The sequence below is a fragment of the Oratosquilla oratoria genome, chromosome 5 (assembly GCF_046742065.1).
Source record: "Oratosquilla oratoria isolate Oo_2021 chromosome 5, ASM4674206v1, whole genome shotgun sequence".
Lineage (NCBI taxonomy): Eukaryota > Metazoa > Arthropoda > Malacostraca > Stomatopoda > Squillidae > Oratosquilla > Oratosquilla oratoria.
In genome coordinates, this window is record NC_134781.1 from 69,610,048 (window position 1) to 69,622,547 (window position 12,500).

At 40.6% G+C, this 12,500-nt stretch overlaps 2 protein-coding genes across 4 annotated transcripts in view; one reads left to right on the plus strand and one right to left on the minus strand.

Annotated features, from left to right (window-relative positions):
- LOC143025531 (acetylcholine receptor subunit alpha-like) overlaps positions 1-12,500 on the minus strand; it is a 339,726-nt gene that overhangs the window by 220,682 nt on the left and 106,544 nt on the right. The window lies entirely within an intron of this gene.
- LOC143025532 (phospholipid phosphatase 1-like) overlaps positions 3,105-12,500 on the plus strand; it is a 282,504-nt gene continuing 273,108 nt past the window's right edge. Inside the window, exon 1 of the mRNA XM_076185356.1 lies at positions 3,105-3,114. The gene's annotated coding sequence lies outside the window, so the exon portion shown is untranslated. The remainder of the gene's footprint in view (positions 3,115-12,500) is intronic.

The window sequence follows — 12,500 nt, forward strand, 5'->3', positions numbered from 1 at the left end:
CTCCTCCTTCTCCTCCTCCTCCTCCTATCATGGTTCTCCTCTTTCTCACTTTCTCACCTTACCTTGTTTATACCGCACTCATTGCCTCATTGCCTTCGTCCCCCTCCCCTCCTTTACCCAACACTGGTTCTGGCCTCCACGCGCCCCTTTTCACGTAATAAGGCCAGGGAGGCGTAAATGTATTTGTTCCAGTTCCTACCAGAGCCGTAAAAGTTGTATAGGTGAGAGAGAAAAAGAGAAAAAGAAAAAGAGAGAGAACAAATTGTGTGGAAAGGAAACGACTTAGATACAGCAAAAAAATATGTATATATATATATATATCTGGCGCCCCTCCTCCCATCCCTACCCTATCACCTGAAGAGGGGCAGGGGCGATCTAGACTACAAGCGACGGTGCCAGACGATTTCGGTGCCAACAAATGGCACGCGTCTTTGAATGCAGGAACAACAGGAAAACATGAACCTTGAACCACGTCAGAGTTGTTGGGGAACACTTGAAACCGATTCATCAGATTTATGCAATATAATGAGATCTTCTGAATCAGAGTTGAGGTTCCCTACTGCGGGAGGGAACTGAAAGCATTCTTTACCCTGTGGCTCAAAGTACATCTTATTCTTCTACTAAACACTTATGTTATGTATGGACCTTGTAAACAAGGTCATCATATTAAAACAAGAGGGTAGGACTCGCAGTAATGGATTTAAACTGGACAAATTTAGATTTAAGAAGGAAATAGATAAGAATTGGTTTACTAATAGGGTGGTCAACGAATAGAATAGACTTAGTAACCACGTAGTGAGCGCTGAAACTATCAGTTGTTTTAAGAAACGGTTAGACAACTTTATGGATGGGGATGACAGGTGGTGATGGATATGGAGTTGCCTAGTGTAGGCTTTATGGTCTCTTGCAGTCTCCTTCATTCTTATGTTCTTATGTTATGTTCAAAGACTATCCAGAATGCTTTGACTACTTAGCTTCCTCAGCGAAACACATTCTACTTGACTCTTTTTTTTTTTTTTTTTTTTTTAGATTTCTATGTAAAGTGATTTCATTTTTACCAACTTTGGTTACCCCTCTCCGCCCGCCCCTCATTTTCTGCTCCATCGGTGAACTAGCCTTCAACTTTTTCTATCACGATTGGCCCGGGACAGCTAGATCAACACGCTACCCGCATCCCAGATTATCTGTGAGATAGACCCAGCATTCTTGATCTCTTCTTTAGTGCTCACCCGTGCACTTGTTTTGTAAAGCTTTTCTCTTCCGTTGGCAATCTCTGACCCCAGAATCATTTCTGGCGCTTTTTCTATCACATCACGATTGACTCAAGATCCATCTCCCGTACTGTAGCTGTTCTTGTGGATGGTCAATGTTCTTCTTCGTCCCCAACCATGGGTAAAACCTCTGGCTTTTTATGAGACTCTGTTCTGTCTCCTACTCTTTTCTCCCTGTTCGTAACTACTTGACCCAGTGAACTCTTGTAATGATGAAACAAGTCTACATTTTTCTATGTCATTCTACAGAAGTAATTATTAAATGGAGTTCCATAATCTTATATGGATTCCTGTAGAACACCTACCTTTCTCTCATATCTAAATGGGACGGAGAAAATCAAGTGTAGTTGAATGCCACCATGACTCAATGTCTTTACTTCTCCATTCGACATAAAGATCCAAAGGGCTTTCCCTTTCTTCTTCAAAAGCGTACTTTTTCCTTCCAATTCCCAAAATATTCTTGATTTACCCTTTATTAGTAAAAACTCAACTGGAAGTCCGTTATCATAATTATCACAAGAACAATCTAATTCTGTGCCACTTTTAAAATGTTCGAACTCGGTTGCTGACCCTTTACAGGGGACTCGTTCATTCTTGTATGGTGTACGGGTCTCACGTTTGGGGAACCTCGCCTCAGTACTTCTGAGCAAGATAGAATCCAAAAACCTCTTCCCTTATCAACACATCTTTTCTTACTGGCGAACTTCAGTCTATCACTGCCCATCACAATACTGCATCCCTATCTCTTTTCTATTGCTACGTTCATGATCAATGCTGTTCAGAACTCGGCAAATGCGTTCCTCCCCTACCTAAAAGACCGAGTAAGAATGAATTTCATGGAGCATCTCAGCCATCTTCAGTGCAATTGCCTTCTGTATCAGTCAACCTGTACACTCTGTCTTTCCCTCCTTCCACTAGGAGGTTCTGGTGCTGTATTTGCCTCGATGCTTTTCCACCCATCTGTAACCTAGATTTTTCATGACACTTCCCCTACATTGACACTTGACTTCGAAATGGTAATCTTTCCGTTTATTTTTACTTTTACGTATCTTTTTATCTTATATTATTATTCATTCATTAATGTGTTTATTTACCTATTTATTTGTTCATCTACTTATTTATTTCTCTACCTTTTTTATTTGTTGTTTTTATCCAAAGCCTCCATCTACAATAGTCTTCGCTTATCTATTATCCTTTCACCGCTCCCTTAAAATATCTTCGTTATCGTTCCAACATTACAATTTTGTCTAAAAATGAAAAATACACTTTGGTAATTCCGATATCTCATGGGTCACGTCCAGAGGTACATCCGAAAAAGAGACATTAATATGGGCTGGGGGTGTCTATCTCCGGGATCCCACTCCCAGCCTGTAGTCTCATTGGCCCACCAATCTGAGATGAGATCAAGGTTGCAACAGGAAACAATGACTGATACTATTCATGGGTATGTGACTTTTTAGAAGCTCTGCCAAGGGATTCGATTCCTGACCTATGCCGACATAATCATGAAGCCAATACGCAAGGAACCGAGCCATGAACGATGCTTCAAAAGGACTCATTGAGTCCCCGAGTACACTTTCCATAGCTACGGCAGACGTAGTCTCATTTTTTTTATCGAATTCTCCCATTTAGGCAAGTCTTCCGACAATTTGTGTATGATACGCCCTCAGACCCTCTTGTCTCTGAGTTTTTACTACAATCCCACTCCAGCCCTTTTTTGAGAGAATATGTAAAAAAAAAAATAATAATAATAATAAAAAAAAGTATGTGCTAACAGTGAAGAAAGTGATGGCAACGTTTTGGAAAGAACTAAACAAACTCCTTGGAGGTAGGGGGATCAACTATACCGCAAGAGAGATTAACTCTTCAGAACAGATTACAAAACCCGAAGGACACTGTGAGGCTCTTTAAGAATACAACGAGATATGGTAAAGCTTCAGCCACAACACAATCGTCCGCAGAAGGCTTCAGCAATCTCCCACCTCTAACCAGAGGTAAAGTCCGAACCTCACAAAGAAGATAATCCACCACAGAGAGACGAGGAAAGAAAATATTTAGTGGAAACTGCTTCCCCCCTTAGCCTTTCATATATGATTTGATCACGGGCAAGATGGCGCGGGGAAAGGAGGTGAAGACAAGACTCAGAGTTGGTCTGGAGCCTCCAGTCTACATGCCAACGTCTGGAAAGCAGTTCTTGCCACTTGCAAATTAATTCAGACTCCCTTTGTGCCATCACGTCTTGGCCAGAAAAATCACCACGTTTAATCACCAACATTTGAATACGTCTACCACCAGATGCCTTGTCCCTCTGCACGAAAATAGCCCAATGTGATGACCCCTTTAACCCGACCGATCGGGCATCACACCCGGCTATTTTCTCCTCCAACATCGTACCTCTAATCTACATTTGAATAACTACAATATGAGTTTGCTTTCAGAAGTCTAGATATATCTAAGAATGTTTCAACAGTATGTCTAACATTCGTATTAGTTTACAATCTTAGTTCATCAATCAGCTTTGGTATATATGACGGAAAGGTAATCTGATATTTGTAAATTTGAAAAAAAAAAAAAAAAATTGTAACCGAAGTCGTTTTTACTCAAACGAGCTCCCACCTGTCGGCGTTGGTGAACCCTGTGAAAGCCCGATATGATAACCCTTTAGATTTAAACATTATGGAAAGTTATATGGAAATTACTACAGGCGACGCCAAAGAAAAAACCAGAATGCTAAAGGCACCTAACCATAACAATCAACGAGAACTGTGAAACAGTGCTGATTGCTGACGAATCTAAGGTTTTCAATTCCATAAAGTAAAAGACTATGAGACGTGAAATCTGATTCACGTGTCCTACTTTAGCATGTTATGTTAAAAAAAATCCTAAGGCCATTATGCGGTAAATGACAGAATTCTCGTTAGAAGTTTTACGATTCAGCTAAGCGATGGAACTCCTAAAGATGACACAATGGTCTTGGCTTAAACTGGTCTTGCCTTAAATTTTCTTTAAAGTAGAGTCGATTATGCAAGCGGCAGTGTCAAGCAGGTAGCTTATGTTAATGATCTCATGGTGGCAGACGGAGTGTGGGACCTTACAAATTGCTCAAACCAAGTTGAGGTTGATGGTTCACACAAGGGTCATCACCACAAAACCAGCAAACATCTTTTTTTTATCTTAAGACCAGTCTCATTATGGCGTTCTAAAAATAATTGGGCAAACCAAGGAAGGATAACCAAAACCGCCGTGGCAGAGATGAGAAGTGCTAAACGGGGCACGTCACACGTCAAATAAATTCATGGTCTGACTGAAATATCCAATCAAGCCTAAAGACACTTATGCAGTAATCACCCATGACGTAAATCTCCATTAGATATCTCTCTACACTACACTCTTCTATTCTTACCTCGGCAGTAGGACAAAAACGACAACTTCGTCCCTCACTGGCAAACATTCGCAAAGTATCACCAACTGAAAGATCTCGCCGACGCTGTTTATAAGATCTGGGATTATAAATGCAGAAAAACAGGCAGCCTCTGAAAACAAAAGCTACTGTAAGATCACTGCAGCCCCAACAGTGCTTTTAGTCGTTCAAAACCTTACGAGTGTTATAGACGCAAGTTAAATGTAGACAATCAGATACATTATCTGAACAGATAATCGTCAGTGGCCAAAAAACAATGTTTAGATATCTATCACCTCTTTATGTCAGATGAACTGGAGTGTAAATTGCACATCGCACATAGATTGGGTACTTTGAATTACCAAACAACCTAACCGTTAAAACCAATGACTTTAGTTTGAACAATAGTATATAGGAATTTAGTAACTCCTGAACCTAACCACTTGACCTGACCCGACCCACAATACATCGCAACTATATATATATATATACTAATTGTTGAAAATATAGTACAATCTATATAAAGTAAGTCTATATTATAGAAAAAAATCCAACATCAAATAAAACTGCTACAACAATAAATACATTTGTAAGAATCTGATCTATCACAAGTCATGCTCTGGTGGCATAATCGGAAATATGCTGGGCTCGCATATCCTTAGTTGTGGGTTCGAATCCCGCCCTCCTTTCCGATTCCCAGCAGTGACTGTTACCTGCCCAACAGTCCTGGCGCATATACACATAGGGCAAAGGTGACGGCTTCGAAAGCAGCTACTCACTGCCTCTTGGTGTGGTATCTACCAAAGTACAGGATGGTCCAAATGTCTTGTTACCCCTACCAGTAGAGGTACAAGTATTATAGGGATACAAAATACATGTCCTTAATCCAGTTTATTTACTGTAAGAACAACAGAACAAAATAATAATTCATATTCCCAAAAGTTGTGTGTCATTTTGACAAATGGAAATAAGCTCCACCGCAAAGACTCGAACCTTTGCCGTAGCGACTGCTTATTCTGAAACAAAGACGATAGCATCGAGCCACCCAGGCCATACAAAAGGAACCACCCGATTCTCGACTTAGTATCGTCGGGGAACCTCCAGGTCGACAATCGGGTGGTTCCTTTTGTACGGCCTGGGTGGCTCGATGCTATCGCCTTTGTTTCAGAATAAACAGTCACTACGGCAAAGGTTCGAGTCCTTGCGGTGGAGCTTATTTCCATTATATTCCCATAGCACTATTGTCATCTTTGGAGGAGCTGGTTTGACAAATCTTTCAGTGAAGTCATGACGAACAGCCCCCATGCTCTTGTGATGGGAACATCAACGTGACGATGTGTTACACCAACCACGCTATGGTGTGTTAACAAGGGAGAGATTTCATCCAAGCGGGACAAGAGGAAGCAAGGAACGACTTCACTGCGGATATACACAAAGAAATACGTGAAGTTGCTATCGTCGGATTAAACAACTTTGATATTGGGACCCGAACCCTCGATGATGCGTCTTATATATTAGAATACAAGGAAGCTTCTCACGACACCACGACAATGCCCGTCGAAGCGAAATAAGCAGCGTCCTTGACATAAAAGACACAGAGTCAAGGGTTCGACTCCCAGTTGAGGGGTTGTTTGATAAAAAAAAAATATGGCGAGATAATAGATGCGAGCAGCCAGGCTTCCTGCCACTGACCTGTAAAGTCTTTACATAACAAACCGCAAACACACACTCAATACTCCAAGAGGGGACGTCAAGGCCGTCGATTTTTTTTACTTTACCCTCAGCGAGTCCTCATCGATGACAGAATCTTTGATCCCATGGGTACTTCCTATACTGACCTTCCACTCAAAGCTCCACACAACAAAACAACAAGGCGGCAAAGAACAGGACATATAGAGGAAGGCTTCACAGTTTGTAACCAGAGAGCTTTATTTTACTCATACTAGCGACGTTAGATAGGATGATATACAAAGTAAGAAAAATTTCAACAGAACTGTCGAAACTTTTGGTTGGTCAGGAATGTCAATCAAAGAGCTAAATCCCAGTATGGATGAGACGCCATCTATCTTTTTCCTTGCTAAGCTTTACATTAATCTACCGTAAGGGCGGGGGGGGGGGTCAAGACCAACACCTTTGAATCCAGTCCCACTTGCCAATGTCGAATAAAGGTTTACAAAGGAAGAGCATACTGACAGGAGACCTTTTGGCCCATAACTAGGTCGCATGTTAAGAATATATTGTTAAATGAAGAAATTAATAAACAAGTGGGTCAGACCATTGGCAGCCATTACGGCCTCTGCAGGAGACTATGGTCACCGAGAACACTCTTAGTATGTAAATATGTTAACCTAGTCAGGACGGGCTTTGCTGTAGTAAAAGTTAGGTAATAATGATTATGAAAAATGTAGGTTGACCGCCAAGGCCAGTGACGGGAACGGGGCGAGAGAAGAGCCAATGAAATAAATTTATGAGGAACAGAATTTGTCCATTTCACCCTACAGTTCCTTAAGGAAATTGTAAGATCAGAAGTGACAAAGATAGTTGCAACACTAAAGTACCAATAATGGTAGAGGTAGTAATAATAGTTGTAGTAGTAGCAGCAGCAGGAGTATTTTGAGCAGACTGTAGTAGAAAGTAGGATAAATGAACTTCTGTATTAGGCTTCATTAAAGTGAAATAATACAAAATAAAAAAGGGTAGTCGACCACAGTCATTGGCGAGAGAGGAGCCAATGAACTGTGTCTGTGGGAGACAGATCCTGACTGCTTTCATCACAGTTCCACAAGAATGGAGATCATTAAAAGAACAAGAAAAAATAGTAGTAGTAATAGTAGACCTTCTACATTCGGCTTGCAGAGGTGATGACGGAGAAAAAGAAACAATTAAAGAGTAGTAGTTTGCCTAGGATGAAGTGTGGACTCTCATTTTCCTTCCTAAGGTCAGCTTTCTTTACGCATGATAGGTACAAAGTCCCCCTTTCTAGACCAACACTCCTAGGGAACCTTGTCTTTGAGCAGAGTGTAGTAGATAGTCACATAAATGAAAAATATTTAAGATATAAGTGAATAGAAATATGAAATGGCTGTCGACCAGTCATTGCATGGGATGGGGATAATGAACTGGGCATGAGGAAGACAGAGTTTCACAAGGATAAAGGTGGCATTTTATGTCATAGTCGTAGTAGTAGTAGTAGTAGTAGTAGTAGTAGTAGTAGTAGTAGTAGTAGTAGTAGTAGTAGTAGTAGTAGTAGTAGTAGTAGTAGTAGTAGTAGTAGTAGTAGTAGTAGTAGTAGTAGTAGTAGTAGCAGCAGTAGTAGTAGTAAAGTAGTAGTAGTAGTAGAAGTAGTAGTAGTAGTAGTAGTAGTAGTAGTAGTAGTAGTAGTAATAGTAGTAGTATTTTAATGAAATATTAGAAATAGTACTAGTGGTGGCGGTAATAGAAAAAAATGTAACATCACAGATACTTTTTTCCAGAGAACACATTCTACACGAAAACAAAGTGGGGACATAGCAGGAATGAGGGCACTGTGAGAGAGCTTGATTACTGTGGCCAGACAGGAAAACCCAAACGACACTTCAGAGCAGCTCAAGAATACGATTAAGTTAATAAATAAATAAAAAAAATCAGCACTAACACGTTCTCTTACAGAGGCATACGTCGATCTGCCTCCTATAGCGAGAGGTACTAATTCAAATCTTCAATAAAAAAAAACCCACATCCCGGGGATGGAATATCATTCAATAGGGAAGCTGCTTCCACCTAGATCCCATCAAATTCGAATCAATAATCGGCGAGGTGTGGAAGAAGGCGGTGATGACTCTGGGTGGGGTTGGTCCGCTTAGGTGAAGCACCGAAGGCTGGAGAGCTATTCATAGTGACTTCAAATTTGGTAAGGCGGTTAACAGCATTCACAGTGTCATCGGGGTTAACGGTCAGCAATTACATGCATTAGACTAGCCGCTTTATCTTCATGAACAAGATCTATGGCGCACACCTATTGGAATCGGCGAAATCTCCTGAAGAATTGTAGGAAAGTTCATCATGGAAATTGCCAAAGACAAATGAACAATCAGGAACTTGCAATTACGTGTTAGTAACGAAACATATATGTAACGAAAATAATATCTACTGATGAGGACCGTAGGGCAGTTCAATTAATCAATTCACTTAATGCCTTCATCCCATACACAACATATTGAGTAAATACCCTTCCCTAGCATGGTATGTTGAAAACAGGAACGAGAACCCAAACAACTTCTACTTTATGAATAACTGTGCCCCTCAGGAGAGCGTTGTCATTCAGCCAAGAAAGGAAACAAAGCAATGACACGACAGATTAATGTCGATTAATCACTTACTAGCTTCAAACAATTGACTTATACTGATTATTTTGCAGGATGAGTCAAGGCAAAAGCTCCTAAATGTTGAAGGGGACAGAGTGACCTCTAGTGGCCTGTCGCCACCACGATACTGAAATAGAAACCTCTAGACACACAAACGTAAAGCTACCAGAAAGGATCACCATGATCAGTATTGAGTTCAAAGCAGAGTATATCGAGTACTTTCGAGATATCGTTAACAACTGGGTTAAGGAGATTCGTGCCTTTATTGAAGTACCCAAACCCAAATCTCACATTTACTTTCACAGCATCTGCAGATGTATATGTTACGTACTATACCAAACATCAAAACTCATTAGAGTAAGCCATTGTTCATTCCCACAATGCCAAAAATTGCCATGTGACCCCAGCTAAAAATGAATAAATATACATACATACATACATATACCAAGGGAGGTAGCCAAAAAGGAAAAGGCATAAAATCATTCCCACCCATTCCATCCCTGAAAACACTCCACACCCCTCCACCCTCCCTCCCATCTTAGCACCTCCTAGATGACGGGTCATCCCTGCATCCTGTCCACTGCCCTGGGTCAGAAGCAGTGTCGCAAGACACAGCACATCCACAGCAAGGCCGCTTCATTAAATCGGCGACCCCACCTCTCCGTCCCCCCATATAAAGGAGAGGACGGGGAGAAATCCCCATACCCCCGTCCATTCCACCTCATGCATCACAACATCTTCCATATACAACCATTCTCCATTCACCCGTCTTCTGTCCTCTCCCGTCCTTCCTCAACAGACATTCCCCTCTTCCCCAAAGCCCCCTTCACCCCATCCATCCATCTCAAAACAAAGAAATAAATATAGCAATACATAAAAATAAAAATAAATAAATAAATAGATAAATAATCTTCTGACATTCCCCGTCATATGAGGTCGGCTAGGGATCCCAATTTCTGTGTAACAGTCAACTTTCAAAGACTAAAATCCTCTAAATTCACCACAACCTTCACGAAACTAGATTAAGACCATATGAATAATGTAGATGAAGATGAGCCTCAAGTAATAAGGTGTAACATTTCTAAAGGAGTTTTCACGCTGGTCCATTTTTCCTCAAACCTCCGATTAATTGGCGGTACCGGCCAGCCCCATCACTTTTTCCGTCGTAAAATCACTACAGCAAGTTTTTTGTTTTCAGCAAAAATACATAGAATGTCATTTGATATGCTGGAGGAAAACTATTTTCCTCCAGCTGCGGGATGCAAACCTGCTCCAACAGTCGGAGGAAAAATAGCCCAGTGTGATAACGTCTTAAAGATGGACAACAAAAGCTGAAGGGAAACTTCATGATTTATCACGTCTTGTGTTGGTTTGAAATAAGGTATAAATGTATTAGTGTAGGCCTTATGGTTTCTTGCAGATTCCTTCATTCTTATGCTCTTAAGTTCTAGGAGATAGGTGCTGAATTGACTAACAACTGAAAAAAAACATAATAAATTAGGATTCAATTTGAGACAAGGAAGACAAAATTCGGCGATGACCAAGCAACGGTATACAAAAGGTGAAAATTCGTCTGCATGAGAGACAAAGTTATGGACATCACTATCGAGATGCTGAAGTGTACAAAGACCTTAGCGCCCACCCGGTCTTTCTGATTAAAAACGTTTCTTCACATCAAACCACCCAAGCCTCTGACAAACCGCAAATGGTCACCAATGCCAGGGAATTTTGGAAATGGGTGCAGGAGCTTCCGTCGATATCAGAATCCTCTATCTAATGGTTACCTGCTCTTAGAGTCTTCCCCTCCAGACTCTATACGAGAAAATGGAGGCGGAAAATAATAAGGAATATAGAATGAGAGCCAAGAACGTGGACCATTGAAGCTTCACAATTCTGGTATCCACACATAAAGAGATAACAACCTGAGCAACGTGGTCTACGTTGGACTAATGGAAAAACAAACTGATCAGAGATGTCTCTCGGGGAGCCACAGTGCGGCGTGGATAAGAGTTCGTTTGTCTTTCTTAAAGGAAGTAGAGACCATTTTCACCCAATAACACCGAATGTGAAATGGTGGCAAACCACAGCCATCTAGATATGCATCTCAATTGAGTTAGGTAATGAGCAGGGTTAGATAATGAATACTCAACTGAATTAGTTAATGAACAAGGTTAGGTAATGAACACTCACCATCCCACTCTCATGCAGTGGGAAGTGAGAAACCCTTGGTAGGGCAAAATCCTGTCAATTGCGGTAAGCTTTTTTTTTCAGGCCGACGTTGAGTCGCCTCCGCGCCTGCCCAGGGCTGTCGAGAGCCAACAAGCCTGCAGCGGGACCCGGGAGTCGAACTCACGACTGCCTGCTTATGAGTTCAAGACGATATCCACTGGGCTACCGCGCGGCCCATGTTAGGTAATAACAATGAAAAAAAATGTATATTGGCAGACGAACACAGGTACAGGCGGATATGAGAACAGTGAAATGTGTTTATGAAAGGGAGAAGTTCCCCTTTTCGCGGCATTTTTTTTTTTACAACTGGAGTTCATATTAAACAATTCTAACAGTAGCACTGGTAGTAATAGCATTAGTATTAGTAGTTGTGGTAATAATAACAACTGTACTTGTTGCGGTTCAGTTACAATGCAAGTCAATGGAGGCGTTCACACACAACCGCGCCGTTTTTTCTTGAATATTAATACTCGATCGTAAGGCCTTTGCCACAGAGACGTATCACTTAAGGCAAACACTACGGTCATGTTCACACGAGCTGCGGAAATCTGGGTGGTACCGCAGTCAAGGAAAAAATCTGCGCGGTTGTGTATGAACGCCTACATTGACTGTTATTGTAACTGAACCGCTAGTGTGAACAGGGCCTAACTTAATATGAGATCAGAATCTAGGAGACCAAAATCTAAATAGTCTTTTTCATACCAAGGAACAGGTTTAAGATATGTACAGTGGTATTCTTGAAAAAAATTATTTCCTCATATAAATCTTATATAAATCCTTGGAAGGGAAAGATTTATATAAGGAAGGAATTTTTAAGAATACCACCGTAAGAATCTTACGGTGGTATTCTTAAAAAAATAATTTCCTTGTATAAATCCCTTCCAAGGATTTATATAAGGTTTATACAAGGATTTTTTTTTTAAATACCACCGTAAGATCCTTACGGTGGTATTCTTAAAAAATATTCCTTGTATAAATCTTTCCCTTCCAAGGATTTATATAAGGTTTATATAAGGACAGTTTATTTTTTTCTTTAAAGAATACCACCGTAAAAATCTTACGGTGGCATTCTTTAAAAAATTCTTTCCTTGTATAAGTCTTTCCCTTCCACGGATTTATATAAGATTTATATAAGAAAGGATTTTTTTTAAGAATATCACCGTAAGAATCTTACGGTGGTATTCTTAAAAAAAATATTTCCTTGTATAAATCTTTCCATTCCAAGGATTTATATAAGATTTATATAAGGAAGGATTT